Below are 12956 nucleotides of genomic sequence, written 5' to 3' on the forward strand. Positions count from 1 at the left end.
AAGATAAATAGTAATAGAAGAAAAATGTAAAGGTAGCAAAACAATTAAAGCAAGACAGACACTGAAGGAAGAAAAACAATTACAGAAAGGAAATTCAGGTTGGTGTAAGCTAAAGGTCCAATATATGAAGCAGACCCTGTGGGAGAAACCCATGCATTGGCCCCTATTAACAGTTTAGGTCACTTCTTCCTTAAGTCTTGCAGCTGGGAGACTGACAAATATCTAAAGATGGGCGAATCCGCCCAAATCCATTTCAGGATTTTCGCTGATGTAACCCCCAAAATATGTTTCGCAGAGTACAATCCGCAAATGGATCTGGGCTGTTTCAATCTGCGCAGATTCATAAAAAACCACCTTTGAAAACAACCCGTGGACGGATTTGGAGAATCCAATCCACAGATTTAGCAATCCGTTAGCGGATTCTACAAATCTGTCCACGGGTTGCGGTATTCACGGAGTATATTGGTGATAATAATAATATAAAATCTGCAAAACACATATCGCCCTTTTTCAGATTGATCCGCTGAAATCCGTGGGCCAAGGGAAGCGGACGATCCGCTCCGGATCCAAACCCGCCCCAAAAATTCACCAATCTCTACAAATAACCCTGTAATGTTGACTTTACAAAATCTTCTTCAATAATTGAACATGTTGTTCCTATGTATTGTAATTAGACGTCCTTTAATCAGGTGGAATCAAATGATTTAAAGTATTATAGTGATTTCATTGTGTGCGTATATTCTGTAATACTGTATGCAAGTTTTGTGAAAGCTGCATATTTATTACCAGCAATTATTCACGGGGAGCGCAGGTATATGTGAAGAAAAAACATACAAACAATGGTGCAATATGTTTTTTAGTCAATCTGGTAAGTAGATTTCTCCAAAATCCAACGACATTTGTATTCATATTGTTTTTATGTTTTTTCTTCACATATACCTGCGCTCCCCAAAACATCTGGACACCTGAGAAACCCATGCATTGGGAAAGCAATCTACAATAGGGGTTGAGCTGCAAATCCTTATTTCGTTTGTATTTGGACGTTTATTTTATTTATTCACAATCATATGTTTGATGCACTATTTATATTTATTTAATCTATATTAAAATGTTCTTATTTAAAGTCATATCACTGATTAGGTTTAAGTGCCACTGGGGGTAACACCTATTTGTTTCAGCAATTATTCATACATTCATCAGTTTTTTCACTGCATAAGCTGTTAGAGAATAATAATTACTGGGTCTGTTAAAGGGTCAGTCAACCCATGCGAAGGACCATTTTGATTTTAAACTGTGAATCTAATGCATGTGTATCTATTACTGGCAATGTGTTAAATACATTATTTTAGTTGCTAACTGTGCTAGTGATCAAATCATCTGAGAGAGGCAACAAATGAAAGTAGGGGAATGTTAACTGGAGCAGATAGACTAGTTACAGTATCACGATGGGATATGTTTTCAGTGCTATAAAATCCACCAGATTTGCTGTGTTAAAATCTTCTCCAGTCCCTGCGACACATTTAAGAAACAAGTTTTTCAAGTTTGTTTAATTTGGTACTGTCACAAGAAGATACATTATAGACTGAATGAGGCCAACATACAGTAGTCACACTGGTGAACTGTTTTCTTAGTATTGTGTATGTTGGTCACATGATTTAAATAGAGAAATATATTCCATTTATAACTTGGTCACAAACTATTTATTTGCCCCTTCAAAAGTATTATATTAAATAAATAAATACATGTTTAATATACATTTATTTAAATAGAAAATAATTAATTATCTTATACTGTATATCATTAAATGGTCTTTCATGGGTATTGTACTCTAGGAGAATGTAAAAGTACTGCTTAAAACCTATGAAAATAGTCTCAGTGACATGCATAGTTTTATATACCCAATTAAACTGTGAACTAGATACCACTAGTAATATAATAAATTAGTATAGTAAGATGGGATTGCTACAGATAATAGTACCATAGATGCCTACAGCACTTGACAAAATCACTATTCCAGAAGCTTGCCATCATGCAAATTGAATGAAAAATAGAATAAAATATTGCATATCTGTTGCCACAGATACAAATGATGAGTAAAATCCTTCTCAGTGTTACTGCCCATTTCCTACGCATGTGTTCCATTCCTATTGTCCCCTTATTGCCAGATGTAGGATAAGGGAGTTGTGGTCAAACAGATTTCAGCACTAAATACATCAAACGTAACTACAGCTTTCACTCTACATGCCCACACGTGGTTATAAATGGGTTGCAGATTTGTTGAAGAAAGAAATGCATGGGAAATTGTTCCAAAAAGTATTCGGCAAAAGTTCCTTATTCAAGAAACCTATCTCTGACCAATGTAGTGAGGTCTGAAGTGACAGTACTGTATGAAACTAAACTGCTTCAATGTCTTCCGCAAGCTCCCATCATGCTATATTCAGAATAGTTTATGTTTCCTATTATGTACAATACAATTTATCAAAAAAGAAGAATATCTCACTGTTGGATAATGTTGATGGATTTCTTAGAAGCAGTTTGTACAACCTAAAAATTAGTTATTCTGTGAATGGATTATTTGCCAATATTGCTTTTCCTGAAAGAAACCTGAATTGATATTCGCCTGGTTTACCTTGTGCCGAGATGTACACAAATGTAACTTTGCAAATATTAACCCTTTTTGGTTCAGCAAAAAAGATTGCTTCGTATCCAAAAGTCTGCAAAAGTTCACTTAATGCTACAAAGTCAATGGGCATTGCATGCTCAATTAATTTCGACCACTTTCAATATTTGAATGCACTTTTAAAACTATATTTTAAAAAAAAGTCACAAGGCTGCTATTTCAACTCTTTAAAAAAAAAATCCAAATACTGAATTTTTACCAATGTGGACCGTTTCGCTAAAACATTTGACACCAAAAAGTTTGATCAAAATCTTAGCTGACCTTTTCTAACTTTTTTGTCGAAATAGAGTCATCTAATTATCAACTACCTGGTATGTTTGTCTGATTGTAAACCTTCTATCAATTTGAATCCCATTTACAATTGATATATCTAATTAACTACCTGGTATGAGCTGAATAGGCAGAAACCTCCCTTAATTGTTAGTCAAGTGAATGTGTTTTAGAGTATTTAAGATAGTCTATCTTGGCTGTGTAACATCAAAAGTGTCACATATAAAGTGTCTGTGGAGTTAATGCTGGAGTTAGAGTTGAAGGTGAAGACTACACGAAGATCTGGACTCAGCACCACAACAACAACTTTGCAACTGTGAGAACTTGATTCATTATGCCCTCCGTATTGCTTTTTCTATTTATTGTTTCCTCACTCCTTTGTGAGCATTTCTGTTCTCTCCAACGTCCACACTCCCCTCCTATCCACATTTCTTCATCTCTCTTCCCCTCCACCTATGTCTGTGCCCATACATTGCACCATTATGTATACACCTCTTTCCCAACAACGTATTTACCCCTCAATAAAAAGCATTATTCACACCCTCTATCTACTCCTTCCTGCTGCTAGGGATCTCCCCTAATCCTGGACCCAGCCATGTACACACCTGCTCTCATCAACGCCTCCTTGCCACCTCTACCCCTGCTCTAGGTGTTAACCTACATTATCTAATTTAATACTGACTAACCTTAAAACTTGCCTCACAAATCAGACATCCCAACAGCCTGCAATCATGGCTATTGTTCCACCCACAGTCACTCCTACCAACCATTTTGACCAAGCACTGCCATCTACAGCACTTATTCCCTCACCTGCTGTCTCTGCAATTCTCCCATCATACCACTTAGATTGTAAGCTCTTCGGGGCAGGGATTTCCTTTCCTATTGTCTGATTTTGCTGCGCTTATTGTATTATAATAATTCCCTGTACTCTAGTCTTTGTGAAGCGCTGAGTACACTTTTGGCGCTATATAAATAAAGACATACTGTACACTACAATAATACAAAGTGAATCTTGGCATGTTTGCACATCTCTAGTTTTGCATGCACAGAAATATGTTCCCTCATTTAAAATCCAGAACAAACGTAATGGCATTGACTACTATTGAAAAACTCTAGTTGGAACAACTCACATATTGACCCTTGACCTGAGTTACGTTAACTAGAATATTTAAATGTCTGAGTGAAACAGCTGCTGCAGATGTCACGATGTGAGAAACACAAGCTCTGGCTTCTAAAAATGTTCTTGAAGAAAGAGGAATACGATACTGCTCCTGTATTTCACTGCAGCCAAAATATGACAGTAAAGTGCTTATTGATATGCAACCGAATTACAACTTGTTGTTCTAGAAGGGAACTACAAAACTTGCTCAGAATAAAGTATTCCCTGTTAAGCCTTTTCTTTCCTAAATGTTAGTGCCCGAATCTGAGGTGGAAAAGACACAGAACCTCGTTTTCACTTTAGGCTCGGAGGATATAGCCTCCCTGCATTTCCTCCCAGCAGGCTCATTCTATTCTTCCCGACGCCCAGCTTCTCCTCCCTGGGTGCAGTATCACCTGATCCTCGCTTCCTTCCTGGACCGACAAGCCCATGCCAAGAAGCTTGGCCCACTGATTTGTAAGCTTCATTCCCTCCCAGCTCCCCCTGTTTTTTTCTCCTCCCTTGCACATTCCTAATCAGTCATAAAAATGTAATAGATTTCTACTTGGGTGTAATAGTTCCCTTTTCCGATAAATGTCACCTTAATAAATTATTAAAATAATGAAGTTGGGACACTGCCTGGTTATCTCCTAATACCATAGCACCTACCCAAACAGGCGGTACTTTTTCTTCCTCCGCTACTTGTTACCTCAGCGCACGTCTTTCCCCACCTGGCCAAGTGCAGAAATGATAAAAACCAAGGAATATAGCTGTCAGGCGGAAGACACCATTCAGCTCGAAGCATTTGCAAATCATTCATCACTCGTTATGACGTCACACTTTTATACTGGATTTCAGCGTCCCGTGTTATAAAAACGTCAACGTGGCAACCCTAAGTGAGACAGACAACAAATCAGTGAGACGCATGACATGTCTGATAATATCTGGATTTTCTAGTTGGTTATCTGTTCTGCAGTCCCCCCAACCAACGGCGGACACCTCAGCCTCTTGTGAGCCTACAGGTAGCATGCACCATACACAGGGAATTCTCCCACATGGTGGGGAAACACCGTTACATATAATATATGTATAGTGTTGGGGACTATTAAAATAGGTCTCTCTCTCCCCTTTCTACCCCTCTTCCTCGCCCTCCCCCATATTTCAGGATCTGAAAGTCTATTCGTTTGCGGATTTTACAAAACCCAGAACCCGAATTTTCATTTTTTTAGACTGACCCATGGATAGCCGTGTCTGAAATTCGAAGCAGATTTGAAATTTGGTGAAATTGTCCCCAATTTCTAATGATTGATACCATCCCTGATATTGTGCAAAGGTCATACACTGTAACTAAGTGAGAAATAGCAATAACTAATTTACTAGTGTAGATTCATTTTGCAAGGAACCCAGTACACCATTTGGAATGTAAGTTAAAAGAATCCACAGAAAGACATTTTGTACTTTTTATAACTAATGTGTAGACTTGAAGCAGCTAAATATGTTCCATATCTTTGATTCACAGACCAAAAAATAGCTTTGAAAATAAGTATAGACCTTCTGCACTTGCCCTTTTGGATACATGACAAAAGGTAGATTAGTAATCTGTCGTTCAAACCCAATAAATTCAATTGGCTAAAAAATACTCCAAATGTGAAATAAAACAGACTTTTTTTCTGAAATACTTTTAGAATCTAACATTTCATACATTGTCTTATAAATTGGAAAATTCAATTTATGGGCTTTATTTATCCAGAAAATTCAACTGTACCAATATTTGTATAATGACTCTGATCCTGCTCATTCTGCCTGGTTAAAGTTATCAATTATAGCATTCACCATATACTGTGTCTCTGTTTTGTATCTCAGAATTGACTCAGTGTATGCACACAAGGGCACTCAGCCCACAACCTTCAGTGGTTTATTTTTTCCATTAGTGACACTAAACATTTTAAACTCTGTCACTTTAAGAAACAAAAGAAATCATAAAAAGAAACATCTACTCCTGTCAGGAGTCTAACTCACATGCATATCCCTATCTGCCATGTTGGCTGAGTAAGCCAGTTACCAACTTTAAATAGCACACAGATATAACATTGAGTCCTTAACTGTAAGTTGGGGACAGCGTCTCAATAGATCCTCAGATGCTGCAACATGTGGAGGGGCCGTCTACCCCGAACTGGATCCTGGGGAGCAGCATCCTCCCAGCCTCCAGGCTCTAAGAGAGAGACTGAAGCAGCCAAACTAACTGTAATATATTCCTGTTCCTCAATTAGGAGAGCAGGTGAGTGAAAACCAGAACCACTGTATACTCTGGCCAGGAGTTTCTATCCCAGAGTCTCAGCAAATGTCAAACTGTGGAATGGATATTTTTTTCCCTTTTTTGTACTTTCTGTCTTAAAATCGGACAGACAGCTGCCTAATATTCTGGGACTATGTCACAATACCTATAAAGCTAGCTCTACCCCAAAGAATGAAGTTGGCAGAACCTTCAAATTCCTTAACAGCTGGATTTTCCCATTCCCCTTAAAATTAAGCTGTCCCATCCAAATCACAAGTAAAGAACACAGACAACTGATTTACAAGAATACAAACATACGTTTTGCCAGCAATTATAATGAACATATGCCAGCCTGAATGCCTGTGGACACAGAATTTTTACAGGCCAAAGGTTAGAACAAACCAAAATGCAAAGCAAACGAGTTGTTGCTACCTTCTCAAGCCCAATGTTGAGCCAATCATATAGTAGCAACAAGCTAGCAAGGAATCCTTGGGACCACCATAAAATGGGTTCCAAATAACCCTTTAGCCAGTCCAAGCGCCATCTAATCTCTGCCCACCTGTCAAAACCCACACCCAATCAAGTAATATCATAACTTACAACAGGGTAGTCATCTCAGCCGCCATGGTCCCCATTCCCAATTGGTACATAGGTCTCTGCATTTCTGCCACAGATGCTAGCACAGGTGACTGTTTAATAACATTCTGCCATTAAGGAAAATATCACAGAGGGATAAGGTCTTATAAAGTATATGTCCATTATAAAATACCTTTTAACTGTTTCTTTTCTCCCACACTAGCAGTGGTTTTGAAGTTTGGAAATACATATTTATAAATCTTTGAGTGGATGCCACTGCCCTTGGGGCCTACATACATAGCAATGCAAAACATCTAGTAATATTACTAACTGTTATTAAGTTACATTAGGTGAGACAGCTGCACGTTCACTATATAAACTTAACTACACCTCCAAGCTTCTGGAAACCTAATTTTACAGTTGTTATTTTGTGCAACAGCTGGTCGGCATGTGAATTTATTTGACATTGTTTTCATTTTTTTTTTTGCGTTTTATGTCCTGGCTTCATAAAAACAGATGCTAGATTAAAGTACAGACAATTAAAAAGTATTTTATTTTGGGGTTGAAGGGGAGTGTGGAAGTTCAAAGGGATCCTGAGAGCAGTATGTGACTGTGTTATATATTAGCAGTATTACCAGTGAGAGCAAGGAAAAAGCTCTGAAAATATTCCTTTTAGCTTTGTACTTGTAGATATACAAGTGAAGGTGCTTCAGTGTTGGCTTCCCAGGTGCTTCACTGCAGTTTGTGCTCAGCACAAGCCATTTGTTAACTGCTACAGAATACAATATAACTGATACAATGTTTTAAACCTTCACTCTAAAATAAGATAAGAGCATAGTAACCTAATTAAGTTCTGTACAACCATAACATTTAATAAAACGTCTGGTACAACAAACTATTTACAGGTGTGTATACGTATGTCTATTCTTAGGCCTATATCCACAAAGCTTTGTTAAATTAGGGCTCATTATTTAATATGCAAAAACAACGGGTAAAATACATCTCAAAAGCAAAGACTTAGGCTGTGGCCATAGTAGCGGCGACAGCGCGAGCGGCGTAGCTCGCACTGAAAACAAAATACATAAAGTCAATCTGCACGGCCATAGTGGGCATGCTCGCGCAAGACGGCGCTGCAGAAACTTCACTAGACAAATACATTTGTTTTTACGGTGCGACGGCCGGGTTATGTGCGCGGTTACTCCTATCCAGATCCCGAGGTCTTTAGATTACGCTAAGGAGAGGAAATTACATTACATTATGTTAGTTAAATCATACTCAGCGGTGATGTTAGAGTAACCCAAACCCTATTTCAAGGTCTGGATTGGAGAAATAGTTTTAGGTATGACCTAACTAACGTCCTCCCATTAATATTAACAGACCTCTGTTTATATATAATGGTATTATAATGCCTAATTTGCTTGTCATTATCCCTAACTCCCATTATAGTTATGTATTCTGGATTTAGGTTTTAACCGAAAAAAACACCACTGACTGATCATTTTGCACTTTTTGTGAAAATTTATAAAAACTGTCAATCAAAACATCCTTTCCTATTAAATTACACCTCTTGTGGCAATCTGTTGACAAGTAGAAGACAAAGGAATTAAAGCTGCAGTCCAAGCAATATCCTACATGAGTGTTTTTTTTTTAATAAATCAGTTCTGTGCGAAAAACTCTTAATGACATTTTTAATGTATTATAATGTAACAAGCATTTTTTGGTTTCTATAGCAACCATTTACAAAGTCACATCACCTTCCTCTTCTGAAACAGGCTGTGGCACACCCCTTTTTGAGCCCTGCCCTCTCTCTAACAGTGCATTAATTGTATCTAGTGACTGCCTGGTAACATGATCCCCGCAGAACTATGCATCTTTGGTCCTCTTCTGCTGCACTGACAGGAATTTAGTGAACCCCCGAGCCAAATCTTTGCCGATCGATCACAGGAGAACGGATTGATCGGCAACTTAGCTAATTACTTATCATTGTGTGGATTGTATTGATGCTCATTGTAAGAGACGTGTTCAGAGGTATACAATGGAGACTGTTTTAAGGTGAAATTAAAATAAGGCTTTATTGCACCTGTTGCTTTAAACACAGTAAACATGTAAATCAGCAAACAAAATCCGCTCCACTCTGAAGTATATATACACTTTTGATCCAGCTCTCTAACTGCATGGTTAGCCCAGCGATTCACCACCCCAAATCATAGAGACATTCATATACTTAGATAGACATAGATAATAGTCTTAAAAGAAAAGTCTTATCTGTTAGCTGGGTTGCTGTAGGGGAAGGCTTCTTTGTTCTCCTGGTGTCCACACCCATCTGTGATAAGGCAATGTAAGGATCCAGGTATAGAAGTATTATCCCTGTGTCTTGTTGTCAGCTTGCAGTCTCTTTTGGCAGGCTCAAGACGTCTGTCTCCTTGTTCAGCCCAATTGTGGACTAAGGAGTCTCACTTCCTGTTTCAGAGGCAGGCTTTTTCTAACCCCTGTAATCAGCCAGGTGGTGTTAGTTAATTGCCTACCAGCAGTTAACCACCACACTGCTGGATTAGAGGCACATTTGTGAACAGGGATAAGTCCCCTGTTACACTCATATTAAAGGGAACATATTTTTTTTAAAAAACAGCAGCTTGGACTGCTGTTTTAAGAGGGAGTATGAAAACAATAAAAGTGTACCAATAAACTCTAAATTGAAATGTGTGGCAACTGTGTTTCATTCTTAGAACTGATAAACACAGATTTTTAAAAATAAATAAAATGAAAACACTACAACCCCCCCCCCCCATTAATTTCCTGAGTGAAGAAGCATCAAAAACGTGAAATGTACATTGGTGCATGTTTGATGTCCGTTACGTCAGAGATGTTGTAGAGACAGGACGCGCTCTGATCTTCTAGCATGTTTCTCTCTCTTAGGGGGGATTAACCAATAACTCCGTTTGTGGGGCGTTTTTTTTTTTTTTTTTTTTAAAGATCTTTATGAGGCGGTTACTTAATGGTGTGAATATAGAGACTGGTACTAGCCTCGTCTGGATCTATCCCTGTGTGTATATATCTTTCCCTCCCTAATGTGGTTCTTTGGCTCGTACACCTCCTGGGAGCGAGGCACACCTTATTGGAAGTTAAAAAGTGCATGGAACACCAAATACAGTATGCCGCAGATTCTGATTTAAAATCCTTCTATCAGTAAGAGCCAATTTGGATTACTACTCCATACACAGACTTTTTTTTTAATTGCACAAAGCACTCACCTAATGCAGCTTATTAGCTTACATTTGTTGCATGCCTTGAACTATTCTGCTATCTACTGAGGGAAACACAGCCCATAAACCAATTTTGTTGTAATTAGTGTACTATTTTATAAAGATTAGGCTGGCAGTAATCGAGACTGGATGTCAACTCAAAGGCTACAGTGTTCTTGTGGTAATCGCATACTGGCAACAATCCACCTACAGTATGTTACTGAGTATCAACTCGCTATAATAGACACATAGGTCATATGGTTATCCCAAGATATACAGTATATGTGTGTTCTTTAGAGTTTATTCGTGTTTTTATTTGTGTTGATTGGATTAGGTTTACCTTTCCAGTTAAAATGTCTAATTCATTACCCATAGAGACTGTGATGGCAATTACAATAGATATCTTCAAAAAAGGTTGGACATCTTTTTAGAAAGGAAAGGTATACAGGGATATACCAAATAAGGAAACATGGGAAGGATGTTGATCCAGGGAGTAATCTGATTGTCAATATTTGGAGTAAGGAAAGAATTTATTTTTTCCCCTTATGAAATATCATTAGATGATATTTCCCTGGGATTTTTTGTTTGCCTTCCTCTGGATCAATATACTATAAGTACAAATATAGATTAATGTATCTGTCATCTAAATTTAGCATACTGTAGGTTCAACTTGATGGACGTATGTCTTTTTTTCAACCTCACCTACTATGTAATATGTCTGCTATATATTTAAGTGATAACTTCCAACAAATATACGTGATTTTTGTGTGCTAAACCAAATATGCAATTATTATATCCAGCTAAGCTTTAATGTATTGAAGATGATTTAACAGTATATTTCTTTTATGTCTGCAGTATGGTCGTACCTAATTGTATGACAATCATAATTACCTAGTTCAGCTATGCACAGTTTGATGCGTTAAAATGAGTCTGAATGCATGACGTATAGTTAGTATTAGTAATATTAGTAACAGGATATTGCTATGCTACCAAATACCTTACCTTGTGTATTGCATGCTTCATTCCTCTTTCATATATCATATAGGTGGAAAATACTGTATATGAAGACGTTTTTTAAAGCATACATAGTGACGGTCAGGAGCATACTGCATGTCACATTATTTCCCTACGGAAGACTAGAGATGGGTGAATGTGTCCAAATGTGTCCGATTTGAGAAACCGCGAATTATAGACGTCATATCGCAACGCATTGTTATCCATTTTTTTTTTAAGTCATGAAATCTCAGCACAGCTTGCAGATTTCCGATGACTTCAGCTTAGACCAACAGAGGGCAATAGAATTCATTATTGGCCACACTTACATAACAACCCAGCGGAAACACTCCCCGTTCATGTCACATTTCATTTATACATGTTTTATTATGTGAGCTAACCTCGGCATGATCTTGGTTCCCTATAGCCTACTTCTTTAAGTTTACAACTTGAAGCAAGTGCTAGAGTTCAGAAACATTCTGCTGATACCGAAGTTTCAGACGATCTGAAGAAAGGAAAAGTCTCACCAGTTTCAGGGATGACAGAACTATTAGTCACTATTACTGTTATCCATAACCACAGAACATTCACTTTCCCAATTAGCACATTATAGCACCCCACTTAGAAGTTCACAGAAACGTAGACTAATAAGCTGCAAATGATTCATATTTTACTCTGCTTGTGATTAACAACACACGAAACTTGCCAAAATGTATGAACTAACAGCAGTATAAATCAGTGTACTTCTAGCATTATGAAAGCAGCAGCATTAAAGTAACAGCCTGCAGGCAGGTTTACTATTGCGATACATGTCTAAGAAATTACTAAGCCGTTCTTCGTTAGAAGCTGGCTCAGAGTCAAAGAGACCCTCTCTTCAACTGGAATTCTCAGGATCTGACTCAAACACCAGCAGACCTGCTCTGGTTTCCGCAGTTCAAATAAAGAGAACAAATGCTGTACAGATCTTTACAGCTTCATCTACTCAAAAGTCACTGGTTTTAAAGTAATTTGCACAAACCATAGTAACTTAGCAAACACGAATTAGCAAACAGTACGTTGCAATATTACATCCTTTAAGGGCATATGCGAAACCTGAAAAAATACTCATCCACAAAATTAGTCGGCAATTACAGAAACTTTTATTGAGACGGTCAAATGGATTATTGATGCCCTGTTAGTTAATCACATTGATCCATCAATTTGATTGCTTATCAGTTTGGTTTGCCCTTAGATTCGTAGGCAATGAATTGCAATATAATATGTGGTACTACCTAGATTTAAATCTGGTTGAACGATGGGCAGCAGAGACTGGTTATAAATGGAACCTTTTCAGATTGGGCAAAAGTTGTAAGTAGAGTACCTCAAGGTTAAGTACTGGGCCACTGATTTTTACTTTGTTTAATAATGACCTTAAAATTGGCATATACAGCAAAGTCTATTCTTTGCAGATGACACAAAATTATGTACGGTAGTAAAATCAGAGCAGGATGTTATTTCTCTGCTGAAGGACTTGGATAAACTGGAAGCTCAGCTGGAAAATTACAGATGAGGTTTAATGCTGATATAGATGTAGTGCCTGTTATTCAAAATGTAATAATGTAAACAAACACCAGAATTAACACAGGTTTAAATGCAAGACTTTATCTGGCTTCACTACATTAAATTGACACACTATCACACTTTTAACACAATCATGTTTATGCATTTCAGGAAGCAAGAATAATCATGCTACCCGCAAACTAAATGAGACAAAATTAAGTCCATCTTTGATGGAGAATAATT

The 12956-nt window shown here is 37.7% G+C and overlaps 1 protein-coding gene across 3 annotated transcripts in view; it reads right to left on the bottom strand.

The window, feature by feature from the left end:
• The window catches only part of THSD4 (thrombospondin type 1 domain containing 4), a 531228-nt gene that overhangs the window by 235814 nt on the left and 282458 nt on the right, over positions 1–12956 (bottom strand). The window lies entirely within an intron of this gene.

Source organism: Ascaphus truei, chromosome 18 (assembly GCF_040206685.1).
Source record: "Ascaphus truei isolate aAscTru1 chromosome 18, aAscTru1.hap1, whole genome shotgun sequence".
Taxonomy (NCBI): Eukaryota; Metazoa; Chordata; class Amphibia; order Anura; family Ascaphidae; genus Ascaphus; species Ascaphus truei.